Source organism: Idiotropiscis lumnitzeri, unplaced genomic scaffold, assembly GCF_059441095.1.
Source record: "Idiotropiscis lumnitzeri isolate Australia: NSW breed Sydney's pygmy pipehorse unplaced genomic scaffold, RoL_Ilum_1.0 HiC_scaffold_147, whole genome shotgun sequence".
Taxonomy (NCBI): Eukaryota; Metazoa; Chordata; class Actinopteri; order Syngnathiformes; family Syngnathidae; genus Idiotropiscis; species Idiotropiscis lumnitzeri.
The window spans coordinates 443,246-457,566 of NW_028283685.1; positions in this window are offsets into that span (position 1 = coordinate 443,246).

Below are 14,321 nucleotides of genomic sequence, written 5' to 3' on the forward strand. Positions count from 1 at the left end.
AAAAATAAGTTGGCAGCCGTCTTCAGGGCCTGAATATCCTCAAATGTGAAAAATTTCGAGAAGATGGATCATCTGAATCATTTTGCAGGAACTTTTGTTGCCACGGAGAATAATCAGACTCTGCGGCACCGCAATAGCCACGCCCTTCGAAGGAAAGTCACAAAAATAGGGATAGCGTAAGATCAATGTCTTGAGTCTTTTCTAGCCAATTTTCAATCGGATTCGTTAAAAGGGCACCGTGCAGTACGTCAAAATGTAAAAAATGATATTGATTGGCGCAAGGTGTATAACAGAATATAAACATATAGATGTCTTCAGGTACCGACTCTTTATGTACATGTGAAGTTTTGGATTTTTAGCAGCATGTGCATGAGAGTTATTAAGCATTTTGTCCATTGCGGCGAAGGAAATCTTAAGTGAAAACTTTGAAGCCCCGCCCCCGTCATATAGTATTTCGGAAACAAAAGATTTTAGCCCCAGTGTTTGTCCCAGGTCTTAAGATGCTACAGACAGAATTTTAAGGCAATCAGATGAAGCCTTTAGGATCAGGGTGCAAAAGAATGACCCCTGTAAACATGCAAAAAAGGGCAAAAGTCGGACTTTCAAAAATTCATAACTCACTTCCTGTTCATATTAGACGTTAAAATATCAAATTTTTCGCCATGCCCGATGAGACTGCCAAGTTTGGTGAGTTTTTGTGCATGTTTCGGGGGTCAAAAATGCAATCGAACAATCGGAAAAATAATAATAATAATAATTTCTACAAAAACAATAGGGACTTCGCAGCGGTCGCTGCTCAGGCCCTAATAATAATAATAATAATAATAATAATAAAAGTAATAATATTTTCTACAAAAACAATAGGGACCTCGCAGCCGTCGCAGCTTGGGCCCTAATAACAATTTCTAGAAAAACAATAGGGACCTCGCAGCGGTCACTGCTCGGGCCCTAATAATAATAATAATAATAATTTCCACAAAAACAATGGGGACCTCGTAGCGGTCGCTGCTCGGGCCCTAATAATAATTTCTACAAAAACAATAGGGACCTCGCCGCGGTCGCTGCTCGGGCCCCAATTATAATTTCTACACAAAGTCCATTGTGGTGACCCGCCCCCTTTTAAGTAAATTCAAAATGGCCGACTTCCTGTAAAACCTAGCTCATTGCTCCAAGAGACTTTTTTGTAGGTCTTGGTCTTATACATACAGTGAACCCTCGCTACTTGGCGGTTCACCTTTCGCGGGTTCAGTGCTTCGCGGGTCTAAAAAATATTCGGGGGCATTGTAGTTTCGCCGAGCGGCACGACGGGGCGCTGGAGCGGTTAGACGGCCGGTGTGCGCCGAAGAAGAGCGTGGGCGAAGAGGAGAGTGGACGAAGAAGAGCACGTTCCCCCGGACACGATCGGTGGCGACGTTTCGCGCGGTTCGGACAGTACCAGAGCTCCGGCCGGCGTGCGTGGCAGTTAAGCCGTAGAGGAGAACCTTCCCCGGGCACGGGCGGTGCCAAGCGGCCCCTAAGTTTAACCGAATGGAAGCTCCGGAGGAGGAGGGCATGCTCGCGTCACAGTAAGCCGAAGAGGAGCACCTTCCCCGGGCACGGGCGATTCCAAGCGGCCCCTAAGTTTAACCGAATGGAAGCTCCGGAGGAGGAGGGCATGCTCGCGTCACAGTAAGCCGAAGAGGAGCACCTTCCCCGGGCACGGGCGGTGCCAAGCGGCCCCTAAGTTTAACCGAATGGAAGCTCCGGGGGAGGAGGGCGGGTGTGTGTCACAGTTAAGCCGAATTGGAGCACCTCTTCCGCCCGGGCACGAGCGGAGCGCGAAGCTGTCAGTTATGAATGTATAAAAGAATAAATAAATAAATGAATAAAGAATGCCACCTTTCATTTCACAGGGCACACCGGACGGCGTACCAGCAGATAAAAGTCGGAGTAATTAAATAAATACAAAAAGAATGGCTGGGGAATAAAAAAATAATACGTTTTAATAATAATTTGGTTTTTTTGTTATAACATGAATTTCACTCTCTCTCTCCCCGTATATATATATATATATATATATATATATATATATATATATATATATATATATATATTTATATATTTATTATATATATTGTATATTTTTTTAAGCATTTTTGAAGGTGCGCCGCTACTTCGCGGATTTTCAGTTTTCGCGGGTGGTCTCTGTCCCCATTAACCGCGATTACCGAGGGTTCACTGTACTCCATAAAATTTACAAAAAGCGAGGTGAAACACTCAACCAGGGCTGCTTTTTTTAACATTTCTCGAGGGCCATGGCGAGCCATTTCAAAAAAGCTGCACAACTAACGTATAAAATATTGATAAATTTGCTCGGCCTGATGTGTGTGTAAAGTTTCACGAGTTGTCGTTCATATTTAGAACCTCATAATCAGCGTTGTTTTATTGCCGAACAGTGCAATGCCACTCCCACAACTGTACACGAAAAAGGACGAATTTCGTATTGTGACATCCTCATGGCCGAAACAGTCATCCGAGCATATATGAGGGCGACCTTGTTGAGTTGCACGGAGAAAAACATCCAAGAAAATAACTTGTATTAGCTTTTACCAGTTGGTGGCGCTACTACTACGATGAAAAATAAGTTGGTCGATGTCTTCAGGGCTGAAGTATCCTCAAATGTGTACAACTTCGAGAAGATAGGATCATCTGAGTCATGTTGCCGGAGCTTTTGTTGCCACAGAGTACAATCTGACTTTTCAGCACCGTAATAGCCACGCCTTTTGCCAAAACGTCACAAAATTCGGCAGAGAGAAAGATCATTGTCTTGAGTCTTTTCTGACTAATTTTCAGTCGGATTTGTCAAAAGGGCACCGTGCAGGATGTGAAAATTAAAATAAAAACACATTTTTGATTCCACTTGGCGGCGCTGTGTGTAGAACAAAATAATAACATTAAGATGTCTTCAGGTCGGGACGTTTTATTTACAGGTGAAGGTTTGGATTTTCAGGAGCATGTGCAGGGGAGTTATTAAGCATTCATTTATTTGTATTAGGTTCATTTTGTCTTCTTATTATTGATATTTGACTGATTCATTAAAAGCAGACAATTATGTTTTAGGTTAATTTTTTACCTGACATGTTTCGGCGAGTCTTTCGCCTTCTTCAGAGTGTCGCATGATGGTGTCTTGAGACCCGTCTTTATCAGCTGATGTTCCATGAGGGTGTGACTTACCTGTCAAAAAAATGAAAAATCAGAGCAGTAAAAGAACAAGCACAACATGAACATTACAAATCAGCAATCACTGACCACTGCAAAAGGGAAAACCACATCATGGACCGGGAGAAGGGCAGGGTCATCCGCACCGAAGAGAACAAACAACAGCGCTGGATCAGAGAGGCCATTGAGATCTGCAAGCGAGGCATAAAAACCATGAACAGAGACAAGGGAGCCTTCATCCTCTCTACCACCTAGAGCAGCATCTTGGCGGAGTGAACGGACAGCGGGGGGTGTGACTTGCCTTCATTCTTGTGACAGGTAAGTCACGCCCTCATGGAACATCAGCTGATAAAGACGGGTCACAAGACACCATCATGTGACACTCTGAAGAAGGCGAAAGACTTTCGTATTGTGACATCCTCAAGGCCTAAACACTCATCCGAGCAAATATAAGGTAGATTTTGTGAACCTGCCCGGAGAAAAACATCAACGAAAATAATTTGTATTTGTTTTAACCAGTTGGTGGCGCTACCACTGCGATCAAAAATAAGTTGGCAGCCGTCTTCAGGGCCTGAATATCCTCAAATGTGAAAAATTTCGAGAAGATGGATCATCTGAATCATTTTGCAGGAACTTTTGTTGCCACGGAGAATAATCAGACTCTGCGGCACCGCAATAGCCACGCCCTTCGAAGGAAAGTCACAAAAATAGGGATAGAGTAAGATCAATGTCTTGAGTCTTTTCTAGCCAATTTTCAATCGGATTCGTTAAAAGGGCACCGTGCAGTACGTCAAAATGTAAAAAATGTTATTGATTGGCGCAAGGTGTATAACAGAATATAAACATATAGATGTCTTCAGGTACCGACTCTTTATGTACATGTGAAGTTTTGGATTTTTAGCAGCATGTGCAGGAGAGTTATTAAGCATTTTGTCCATTGCGGCGAAGGAAATCTTAAGTGAAAACTTTGAAGCCCCGCCCCCGTCATATAGTATTTCGGAAACAAAAGATTTTAGCCCCAGTGTTTGTCCCAGGTCTTAAGATGCTACAGACAGAATTTTAAGGCAATCAGATGAAGCCTTTAGGATCAGGGTGCAAAAGAATGACCCCTGTAAACATGCAAAAAAGGGCAAAAGTCGGACTTTCAAAAATTCATAACTCACTTCCTGTTCATATTAGACGTTAAAATATCAAATTTCTCGCCATGCCCGATGAGACTGCCAAGTTTGGTGAGTTTTTGTGCATGTTTCGGGGTCAAAAATGCGATCGTACAATCGGAAAAATAATAATAATAATAATTTCTACAAAAACAACAGGGACTTCGCAGCGGTCGCTGCTCAGGCCCTAATAATAATAATAATAATAATAATAAAAGTAATGATATTTTCTACAAAAACAATAGGGACCTCGCAGCCGTCGCAGCTCGGGCCCTAATAACAATTTCTAGAAAAACAATAGGGACCTCGCAGCGGTCACTGCTCGGGCCCTAATAATAATAATAATAATAATTTCCACAAAAACAATGGGGACCTCGTAGCGGTCGCTGCTCGGGCCCTAATAATAATTTCTACATAAACAATAGGGACCTCGCCGCGGTCGCTGCTCGGGCCCCAATAATAATTTCTACACAAAGTCCATTGTGGTGACCCGCCCCTTTTAAGTAAATTCAAAATGGCCGACTTCCTGTAAAACCTAGCTCATTGCTTCAAGAGACTTTTTTGTAGGTCTTGGTCTTATACATACAGTGAACCCTCGCTACTTCGCGGTTCACCTTTCGCGGGTTCAGTGCTTCGCGGGTATAAAAAATATTCGGGGGCATTGTAGTTTCGCCGAGCGGCACGACGGGCGCTGGAGCGGTTAGACGGCCGGCGTGCGCCGGAGAAGAGCGTGGGCGAAGAGGAGAGTGGACGAAGAAGAGCACGTTCCCCCGGACACGATCGGTGGCGACGTTTCGCGCGGTTCGGACCGTACCAAGGCTCCGGCCGGCGTGCGTGGCAGTTAAGCCGTAGAGGAGCACCGTCCCCGGGCACGGGCGGTGCCAAGCGGCCCCTAAGTTTAACCGAATGGAAGCTCCGGAGGAGGAGGGCATGCTCGCGTCACAGTAAGCCGAAGAGGAGCACCTTCCCCAGGCACGGGCGGTTCCAAGCGGCCCCTAAGTTTAACCAAATGGAAGCTCCGGAGGAGGAGGGCATGCTCGCGTCACAGTAAGCCGAAGAGGAGCACCTTTGCCGGGCACGGGCGGTTCCAAGCGGCCCCTAAGTTTAACCGAATGGAAGCTCCGGAGGAGGCGGGCATGCTCGCGTCACAGTAAGCCGAAGAGGAGCACCTTCCCCGGGCACGGGCGGTGCCAAGCGGCCCCTAAGTTTAACCGAATGGAAGCTCCGGGGGAGGAGGGCGGGCGTGTGTCACAGTTAAGCCGAATTGGAACACCTCTTCCGCCCGGACACGAACGGAGCGCGAAGCTGTCAGTTATGAATGAATAAATGAATAAATAAATAAATAATTAAAGAATGCCACCTTTCATTTCACAGGGAACACCGGACGGCGTACCAGCTGGTAAAAGTCGGAGTAATTAAATAAATACAAAAAGAATGGCTGGGGAATAAAAAAATAATACGTTTTAATAATAATTTGGTTTTTTTGTTATAACATGAATTTCACTCTCTCTCTCTCTCTCTCTCTCCCCGTATATATATATATATATATATATATATATATATATATATATATATATATATATATATATATATATATATATATATATATATATATATATATATATTTATTATATATATTGTATTTTCTTTTAAGCATTTTTGAAGGTGCGCCGCTACTTCGCGGATTTTCAGTTTCCGCGGGTGGTCTCGGTCCCCATTAACCGCGATAACCGAGGGTTCACTGTACTCCATAAAATTTACAAAAAGCGAGGTGAAACACTCAACCAGGGCTGCTTTTTTGAACATTTCTCGAGGGCCATGGCGAGCCATTTCAAAAAAGCTGCACAACTAACGTATAAAATATTGATAAATTTGCTCTGCCTGATGTGTGTGTCAAGTTTCACGAGTTGTCGTTCATATTTAGAACCTCATAATCAGCGTTGTTTTATTGCCAAACAGTGCAATGCCACTCCCACAACTTTTCACGAAAAAGGATGAATTTCGTATTGTGACATCCTCATGGCCGAAACAGTCCTCGGAGCATATATGAGGGCGACCTTGTTGAGTTGCACGGAGAAAAACATCCAAGAAAATAACTTGTATTAGCTTTTACCAGTTGGTGGCGCTACTACTACGATGAAAAATAAGTTGGTAGATGTCTTCAGGGCTGAAGTATCCTCAAATGTGTACAACTTCGAGAAGATAGGATCATCTGAGTCATGTTGCCGGAGCTTTTGTTGCCACAGAGTACAATCGGACTTTTCAGCACCGTAATAGCCACGCCTTTTGCCAAAACGTCACAAAATTCGGCAGAGAGTAAGATCATTGTCTTGAGTCTTTTCTGACTAATTTTCAGTCGGATTCGTCAAAAGGGCACCGTGCAGTACGTGGAAATTAAAATAAAAACAAATTTTTGATTCCACTTGGCGGCGCTGTGTGTATAACAAAATAATAACATTAAGATGTCTTCAGGTCGGGACATTTTATTGACAGGTGAAGGTTTGGATTATTAGGAGCATGTGCAGGGGAGTTATTAAGCATTCATTTATTTGTATGAGGTTCATTTTGTCTTCTTATTATTGATATTTGACAGATTCATTAAAAGCAGACAATTATGTTTTAGGTAAATGTTTTACCTGACATGTTTCGGCGAGTCTTTCGCCTTCTTCAGAGTGTCGCATGATGGTGTCTTGAGACCCGTCTTTATCAGCTTATGTTCCATGAGGGTGTGAATTACCTGTCAAAAAAATGAAAAATCATAGCAGTAAAAGAACAAGCACAACATGAATATTACAAATCAGCAATCACTGACCACTGCAGAAGGGAAAACCATATCATGGACCGGGCGAAGGGCAGGGTCATCCGCACCGAAGAGAACAAACAACAGCGCTGGATCAGAGAGGCCATTGAGATCTGCAAGCGATGCATAAAAACCATGAACAGAGACAAGGGAGCCTTCATCCTCTCTACCACCTGGAGCAGCATCTTGGCGGAGTGAACGGACAGCGGGGGGTGTGACTTGCCTTCATTCTTGTGACAGGTAAGTCACGCCCTCATGGAACATCAGCTGATAAAGACGGGTCACAAGACACCATCATGTGACACTCTGAAGAAGGCGAAAGACTTTCGTATTGTGACATCCTCAAGGCCTAAACACTAATCCGAGCAAATATAAGGTAGATTTTGTGAACCTGCCCGGAGAAAAACATCAACGAAAATAATTTGTATTTGTTTTACCAGTTGGTGGCGCTACCACTGCGATCAAAAATAAGTTGGCAGCCGTCTTCAGGGCCTGAATATCCTCAAATGTGAAAAATTTCGAGAAGATGGATCATCTGAATCATTTTGCAGGAACTTTTGTTGCCACGGAGAATAATCAGACTCTGCGGCACCGCAATAGCCACGCCCTTCGAAGGAAAGTCACAAAAATAGGGATAGAGTAAGATCAATGTCTTGAGTCTTTTCTCGCCAATTTTCAATCGGATTCGTTAAAAGGGCACCGTGCAGTATGTCAAAACGTAAAAAATGATATTGATTGGCGCAAGGTGTATAACAGAATATAAACATATAGATGTCTTCAGGTACCGACTCTTTATGTACATGTGAAGTTTTGGATTTTTAGCAGCATGTGCAGGAGAGTTATTAAGCATTTTGTCCATTGCGGCGAAGGAAATCTTAAGTGAAAACTTTGAAGCCCCGCCCCCGTCATATAGTATTTCGGAAACAAAAGATTTTAGCCCCAGTGTTTGTCCCAGGTCTTAAGATGCTACAGACAAAATTTTAAGGCAATCAGATGAAGCCTTTAGGATCAGGGTGCAAAAGAATGACCCCAGTAAACATGCAAAAAAGGGCAAAAGTCGGACTCTCAAAAATTCAAAACTCACTTCCTGTTCATATTAGACGTTAAAATATCAAATTTCTCGCCATGCCCGATGAGACTGCCAAGTTTGGTGAGTTTTTGTGCATGTTTCGGGGGTCAAAAATGCGATCGAACAATCGGAAAAATAATAATAATAATAATTTCTACAAAAACAACAGGGACTTCGCAGCGGTCGCTGCTCAGGCCCTAATAATAATAATAATAATAATAATAAAAAAAGTAAAAATATTTTCTAGAAAAACAATAGGGACCTCGCAGCCGTCGCAGCTCGGGCCCTAATAACAATTTCTAGAAAAACAATAGGGACCTCGCAGCGGTCACTGCTCGGGCCCTAATAATAATAATAATAATAATTTCCACAAAAACAATGGGGACCTCGTAGCGGTCGCTGCTCGGGCCCTAATAATAATTTCTACATAAACAATAGGGACCTCGCCGCGGTCGCTGCTCGGGCCCCAATAATAATTTCTACACAAAGTCCATTGTGGTGACCCGCCCCCTTTTAAGTAAATTCAAAATGGCCGACTTCCTGTAAAACCTAGCTCATTGCTCCAAGAGACTTTTTTGTAGGTCTTGGCCTTATACATACAGTGAACCCTCGCTACTTCGCGGTTCACCTTTCGCGGGTTCAGTGCTTCGCGGGTATAAAAAATATTCGGGGGCATTGTAGATTCGCCGAGCGGCACGACGGGCGCTGGAGCGGTTAAACGGCCGGCGTGCGCCGAAGAAGAGCGTGGGCGAAGAGGAGATTGGACGAAGAAGAGCACGTTCCCCCGGACACGATCGGTGGCGACGTTTCGCGCGGTTCGGACCGTACCAGAGCTCCGGCCGGCGTGCGTGGCAGTTAAGCCGTAGAGGAGCACCTTCCCCGGGCACGGGCGGTGCCAAGCGGCCCCTAAGTTTAACCGAATGGAAGCTCCGGAGGAGGAGGGCATGCTCGCGTCACAGTAAGCCGAAGAGGAGCACCTTCCCCGGGCACGGGCGGTTCCAAGCGGCCCCTAAGTTTAACCGAATGGAAGCTCCGGAGGAGGAGGGCATGCTCGCGTCACAGTAAGCCGAAGAGGAGCACCTTCGCCGGGCACGGGCGGTTCCAAGCGGCCCCTAAGTTTAACCGAATGGAAGCTCCGGGGGAGGAGGGCGGGTGTGTGTCACAGTTAAGCCGAATTGGAGCACCTCTTCCGCCCGGGCACGAGCGGAGCGCGAAGCTGTCAGTTATGAATGTATAAAAGAATAAATAAATAAATGAATAAAGAATGCCACCTTTCATTTCACAGGGCACACCGGACGGCGTACCAGCAGATAAAAGTCGGAGTAATTAAATAAATACAAAAAGAATGGCTGGGGAATAAAAAAATAATACGTTTTAATAATAATTTGGTTTTTTTGTTATAACATGAATTTCACTCTCTCTCTCCCCGTATATATATATATATATATATATATATATATATATATATATATATATATATATATTATATATTTATTATATATATTGTATATTTTTTTAAGCATTTTTGAAGGTGCGCCGCTACTTCGCGGATTTTCAGTTTTCGCGGGTGGTCTCTGTCCCCATTAACCGCGATTACCGAGGGTTCACTGTACTCCATAAAATTTACAAAAAGCGAGGTGAAACACTCAACCAGGGCTGCTTTTTTTAACATTTCTCGAGGGCCATGGCGAGCCATTTCAAAAAAGCTGCACAACTAACGTATAAAATATTGATAAATTTGCTCGGCCTGATGTGTGTGTAAAGTTTCACGAGTTGTCGTTCATATTTAGAACCTCATAATCAGCGTTGTTTTATTGCCGAACAGTGCAATGCCACTCCCACAACTGTACACGAAAAAGGACGAATTTCGTATTGTGACATCCTCATGGCCGAAACAGTCATCCGAGCATATATGAGGGCGACCTTGTTGAGTTGCACGGAGAAAAACATCCAAGAAAATAACTTGTATTAGCTTTTACCAGTTGGTGGCGCTACTACTACGATGAAAAATAAGTTGGTCGATGTCTTCAGGGCTGAAGTATCCTCAAATGTGTACAACTTCGAGAAGATAGGATCATCTGAGTCATGTTGCCGGAGCTTTTGTTGCCACAGAGTACAATCTGACTTTTCAGCACCGTAATAGCCACGCCTTTTGCCAAAACGTCACAAAATTCGGCAGAGAGAAAGATCATTGTCTTGAGTCTTTTCTGACTAATTTTCAGTCGGATTTGTCAAAAGGGCACCGTACAGGATGTGAAAATTAAAATAAAAACACATTTTTGATTCCACTTGGCGGCGCTGTGTGTAGAACAAAATAATAACATTAAGATGTCTTCAGGTCGGGACGTTTTATTTACAGGTGAAGGTTTGGATTTTCAGGAGCATGTGCAGGGGAGTTATTAAGCATTCATTTATTTGTATTAGGTTCATTTTGTCTTCTTATTATTGATATTTGACTGATTCATTAAAAGCAGACAATTATGTTTTAGGTTAATTTTTTACCTGACATGTTTCGGCGAGTCTTTCGCCTTCTTCAGAGTGTCGCATGATGGTGTCTTGAGACCCGTCTTTATCAGCTGATGTTCCATGAGGGTGTGACTTACCTGTCAAAAAAATGAAAAATCAGAGCAGTAAAAGAACAAGCACAACATGAACATTACAAATCAGCAATCACTGACCACTGCAAAAGGGAAAACCACATCATGGACCGGGAGAAGGGCAGGGTCATCCGCACCGAAGAGAACAAACAACAGCGCTGGATCAGAGAGGCCATTGAGATCTGCAAGCGAGGCATAAAAACCATGAACAGAGACAAGGGAGCCTTCATCCTCTCTACCACCTAGAGCAGCATCTTGGCGGAGTGAACGGACAGCGGGGGGTGTGACTTGCCTTCATTCTTGTGACAGGTAAGTCACGCCCTCATGGAACATCAGCTGATAAAGACGGGTCACAAGACACCATCATGTGACACTCTGAAGAAGGCGAAAGACTTTCGTATTGTGACATCCTCAAGGCCTAAACACTCATCCGAGCAAATATAAGGTAGATTTTGTGAACCTGCCCGGAGAAAAACATCAACGAAAATAATTTGTATTTGTTTTAACCAGTTGGTGGCGCTACCACTGCGATCAAAAATAAGTTGGCAGCCGTCTTCAGGGCCTGAATATCCTCAAATGTGAAAAATTTCGAGAAGATGGATCATCTGAATCATTTTGCAGGAACTTTTGTTGCCACGGAGAATAATCAGACTCTGCGGCACCGCAATAGCCACGCCCTTCGAAGGAAAGTCACAAAAATAGGGATAGAGTAAGATCAATGTCTTGAGTCTTTTCTAGCCAATTTTCAATCGGATTCGTTAAAAGGGCACCGTGCAGTACGTCAAAATGTAAAAAATGTTATTGATTGGCGCAAGGTGTATAACAGAATATAAACATATAGATGTCTTCAGGTACCGACTCTTTATGTACATGTGAAGTTTTGGATTTTTAGCAGCATGTGCAGGAGAGTTATTAAGCATTTTGTCCATTGCGGCGAAGGAAATCTTAAGTGAAAACTTTGAAGCCCCGCCCCCGTCATATAGTATTTCGGAAACAAAAGATTTTAGCCCCAGTGTTTGTCCCAGGTCTTAAGATGCTACAGACAGAATTTTAAGGCAATCAGATGAAGCCTTTAGGATCAGGGTGCAAAAGAATGACCCCTGTAAACATGCAAAAAAGGGCAAAAGTCGGACTTTCAAAAATTCATAACTCACTTCCTGTTCATATTAGACGTTAAAATATCAAATTTCTCGCCATGCCCGATGAGACTGCCAAGTTTGGTGAGTTTTTGTGCATGTTTCGGGGTCAAAAATGCGATCGTACAATCGGAAAAATAATAATAATAATAATAATTTCTACAAAAACAACAGGGACTTCGCAGCGGTCGCTGCTCAGGCCCTAATAATAATAATAATAATAATAATAAAAGTAATGATATTTTCTACAAAAACAATAGGGACCTCGCAGCCGTCGCAGCTCGGGCCCTAATAACAATTTCTAGAAAAACAATAGGGACCTCGCAGCGGTCACTGCTCGGGCCCTAATAATAATAATAATAATAATTTCCACAAAAACAATGGGGACCTCGTAGCGGTCGCTGCTCGGGCCCTAATAATAATTTCTACATAAACAATAGGGACCTCGCCGCGGTCGCTGCTCGGGCCCCAATAATAATTTCTACACAAAGTCCATTGTGGTGACCCGCCCCTTTTAAGTAAATTCAAAATGGCCGACTTCCTGTAAAACCTAGCTCATTGCTTCAAGAGACTTTTTTGTAGGTCTTGGTCTTATACATACAGTGAACCCTCGCTACTTCGCGGTTCACCTTTCGCGGGTTCAGTGCTTCGCGGGTATAAAAAATATTCGGGGGCATTGTAGTTTCGCCGAGCGGCACGACGGGCGCTGGAGCGGTTAGACGGCCGGCGTGCGCCGGAGAAGAGCGTGGGCGAAGAGGAGAGTGGACGAAGAAGAGCACGTTCCCCCGGACACGATCGGTGGCGACGTTTCGCGCGGTTCGGACCGTACCAAGGCTCCGGCCGGCGTGCGTGGCAGTTAAGCCGTAGAGGAGCACCGTCCCCGGGCACGGGCGGTGCCAAGCGGCCCCTAAGTTTAACCGAATGGAAGCTCCGGAGGAGGAGGGCATGCTCGCGTCACAGTAAGCCGAAGAGGAGCACCTTCCCCAGGCACGGGCGGTTCCAAGCGGCCCCTAAGTTTAACCAAATGGAAGCTCCGGAGGAGGAGGGCATGCTCGCGTCACAGTAAGCCGAAGAGGAGCACCTTTGCCGGGCACGGGCGGTTCCAAGCGGCCCCTAAGTTTAACCGAATGGAAGCTCCGGAGGAGGCGGGCATGCTCGCGTCACAGTAAGCCGAAGAGGAGCACCTTCCCCGGGCACGGGCGGTGCCAAGCGGCCCCTAAGTTTAACCGAATGGAAGCTCCGGGGGAGGAGGGCGGGCGTGTGTCACAGTTAAGCCGAATTGGAACACCTCTTCCGCCCGGACACGAACGGAGCGCGAAGCTGTCAGTTATGAATGAATAAATGAATAAATAAATAAATAATTAAAGAATGCCACCTTTCATTTCACAGGGAACACCGGACGGCGTACCAGCTGGTAAAAGTCGGAGTAATTAAATAAATACAAAAAGAATGGCTGGGGAATAAAAAAATAATACGTTTTAATAATAATTTGGTTTTTTTGTTATAACATGAATTTCACTCTCTCTCTCTCTCTCTCTCTCCCCGTATATATATATATATATATATATATATATATATATATATATATATATATATATATATATATATTATATATATTGTATTTTCTTTTAAGCATTTTTGAAGGTGCGCCGCTACTTCGCGGATTTTCAGTTTCCGCGGGTGGTCTCGGTCCCCATTAACCGCGATAACCGAGGGTTCACTGTACTCCATAAAATTTACAAAAAGCGAGGTGAAACACTCAACCAGGGCTGCTTTTTTGAACATTTCTCGAGGGCCATGGCGAGCCATTTCAAAAAAGCTGCACAACTAACGTATAAAATATTGATAAATTTGCTCTGCCTGATGTGTGTGTCAAGTTTCACGAGTTGTCGTTCATATTTAGAACCTCATAATCAGCGTTGTTTTATTGCCAAACAGTGCAATGCCACTCCCACAACTTTTCACGAAAAAGGATGAATTTCGTATTGTGACATCCTCATGGCCGAAACAGTCCTCGGAGCATATATGAGGGCGACCTTGTTGAGTTGCACGGAGAAAAACATCCAAGAAAATAACTTGTATTAGCTTTTACCAGTTGGTGGCGCTACTACTACGATGAAAAATAAGTTGGTAGATGTCTTCAGGGCTGAAGTATCCTCAAATGTGTACAACTTCGAGAAGATAGGATCATCTGAGTCATGTTGCCGGAGCTTTTGTTGCCACAGAGTACAATCGGACTTTTCAGCACCGTAATAGCCACGCCTTTTGCCAAAACGTCACAAAATTCGGCAGAGAGTAAGATCATTGTCTTGAGTCTTTTCTGACTAATTTTCAGTCGGATTCGTCAAAAGGGCACCGTGCAGT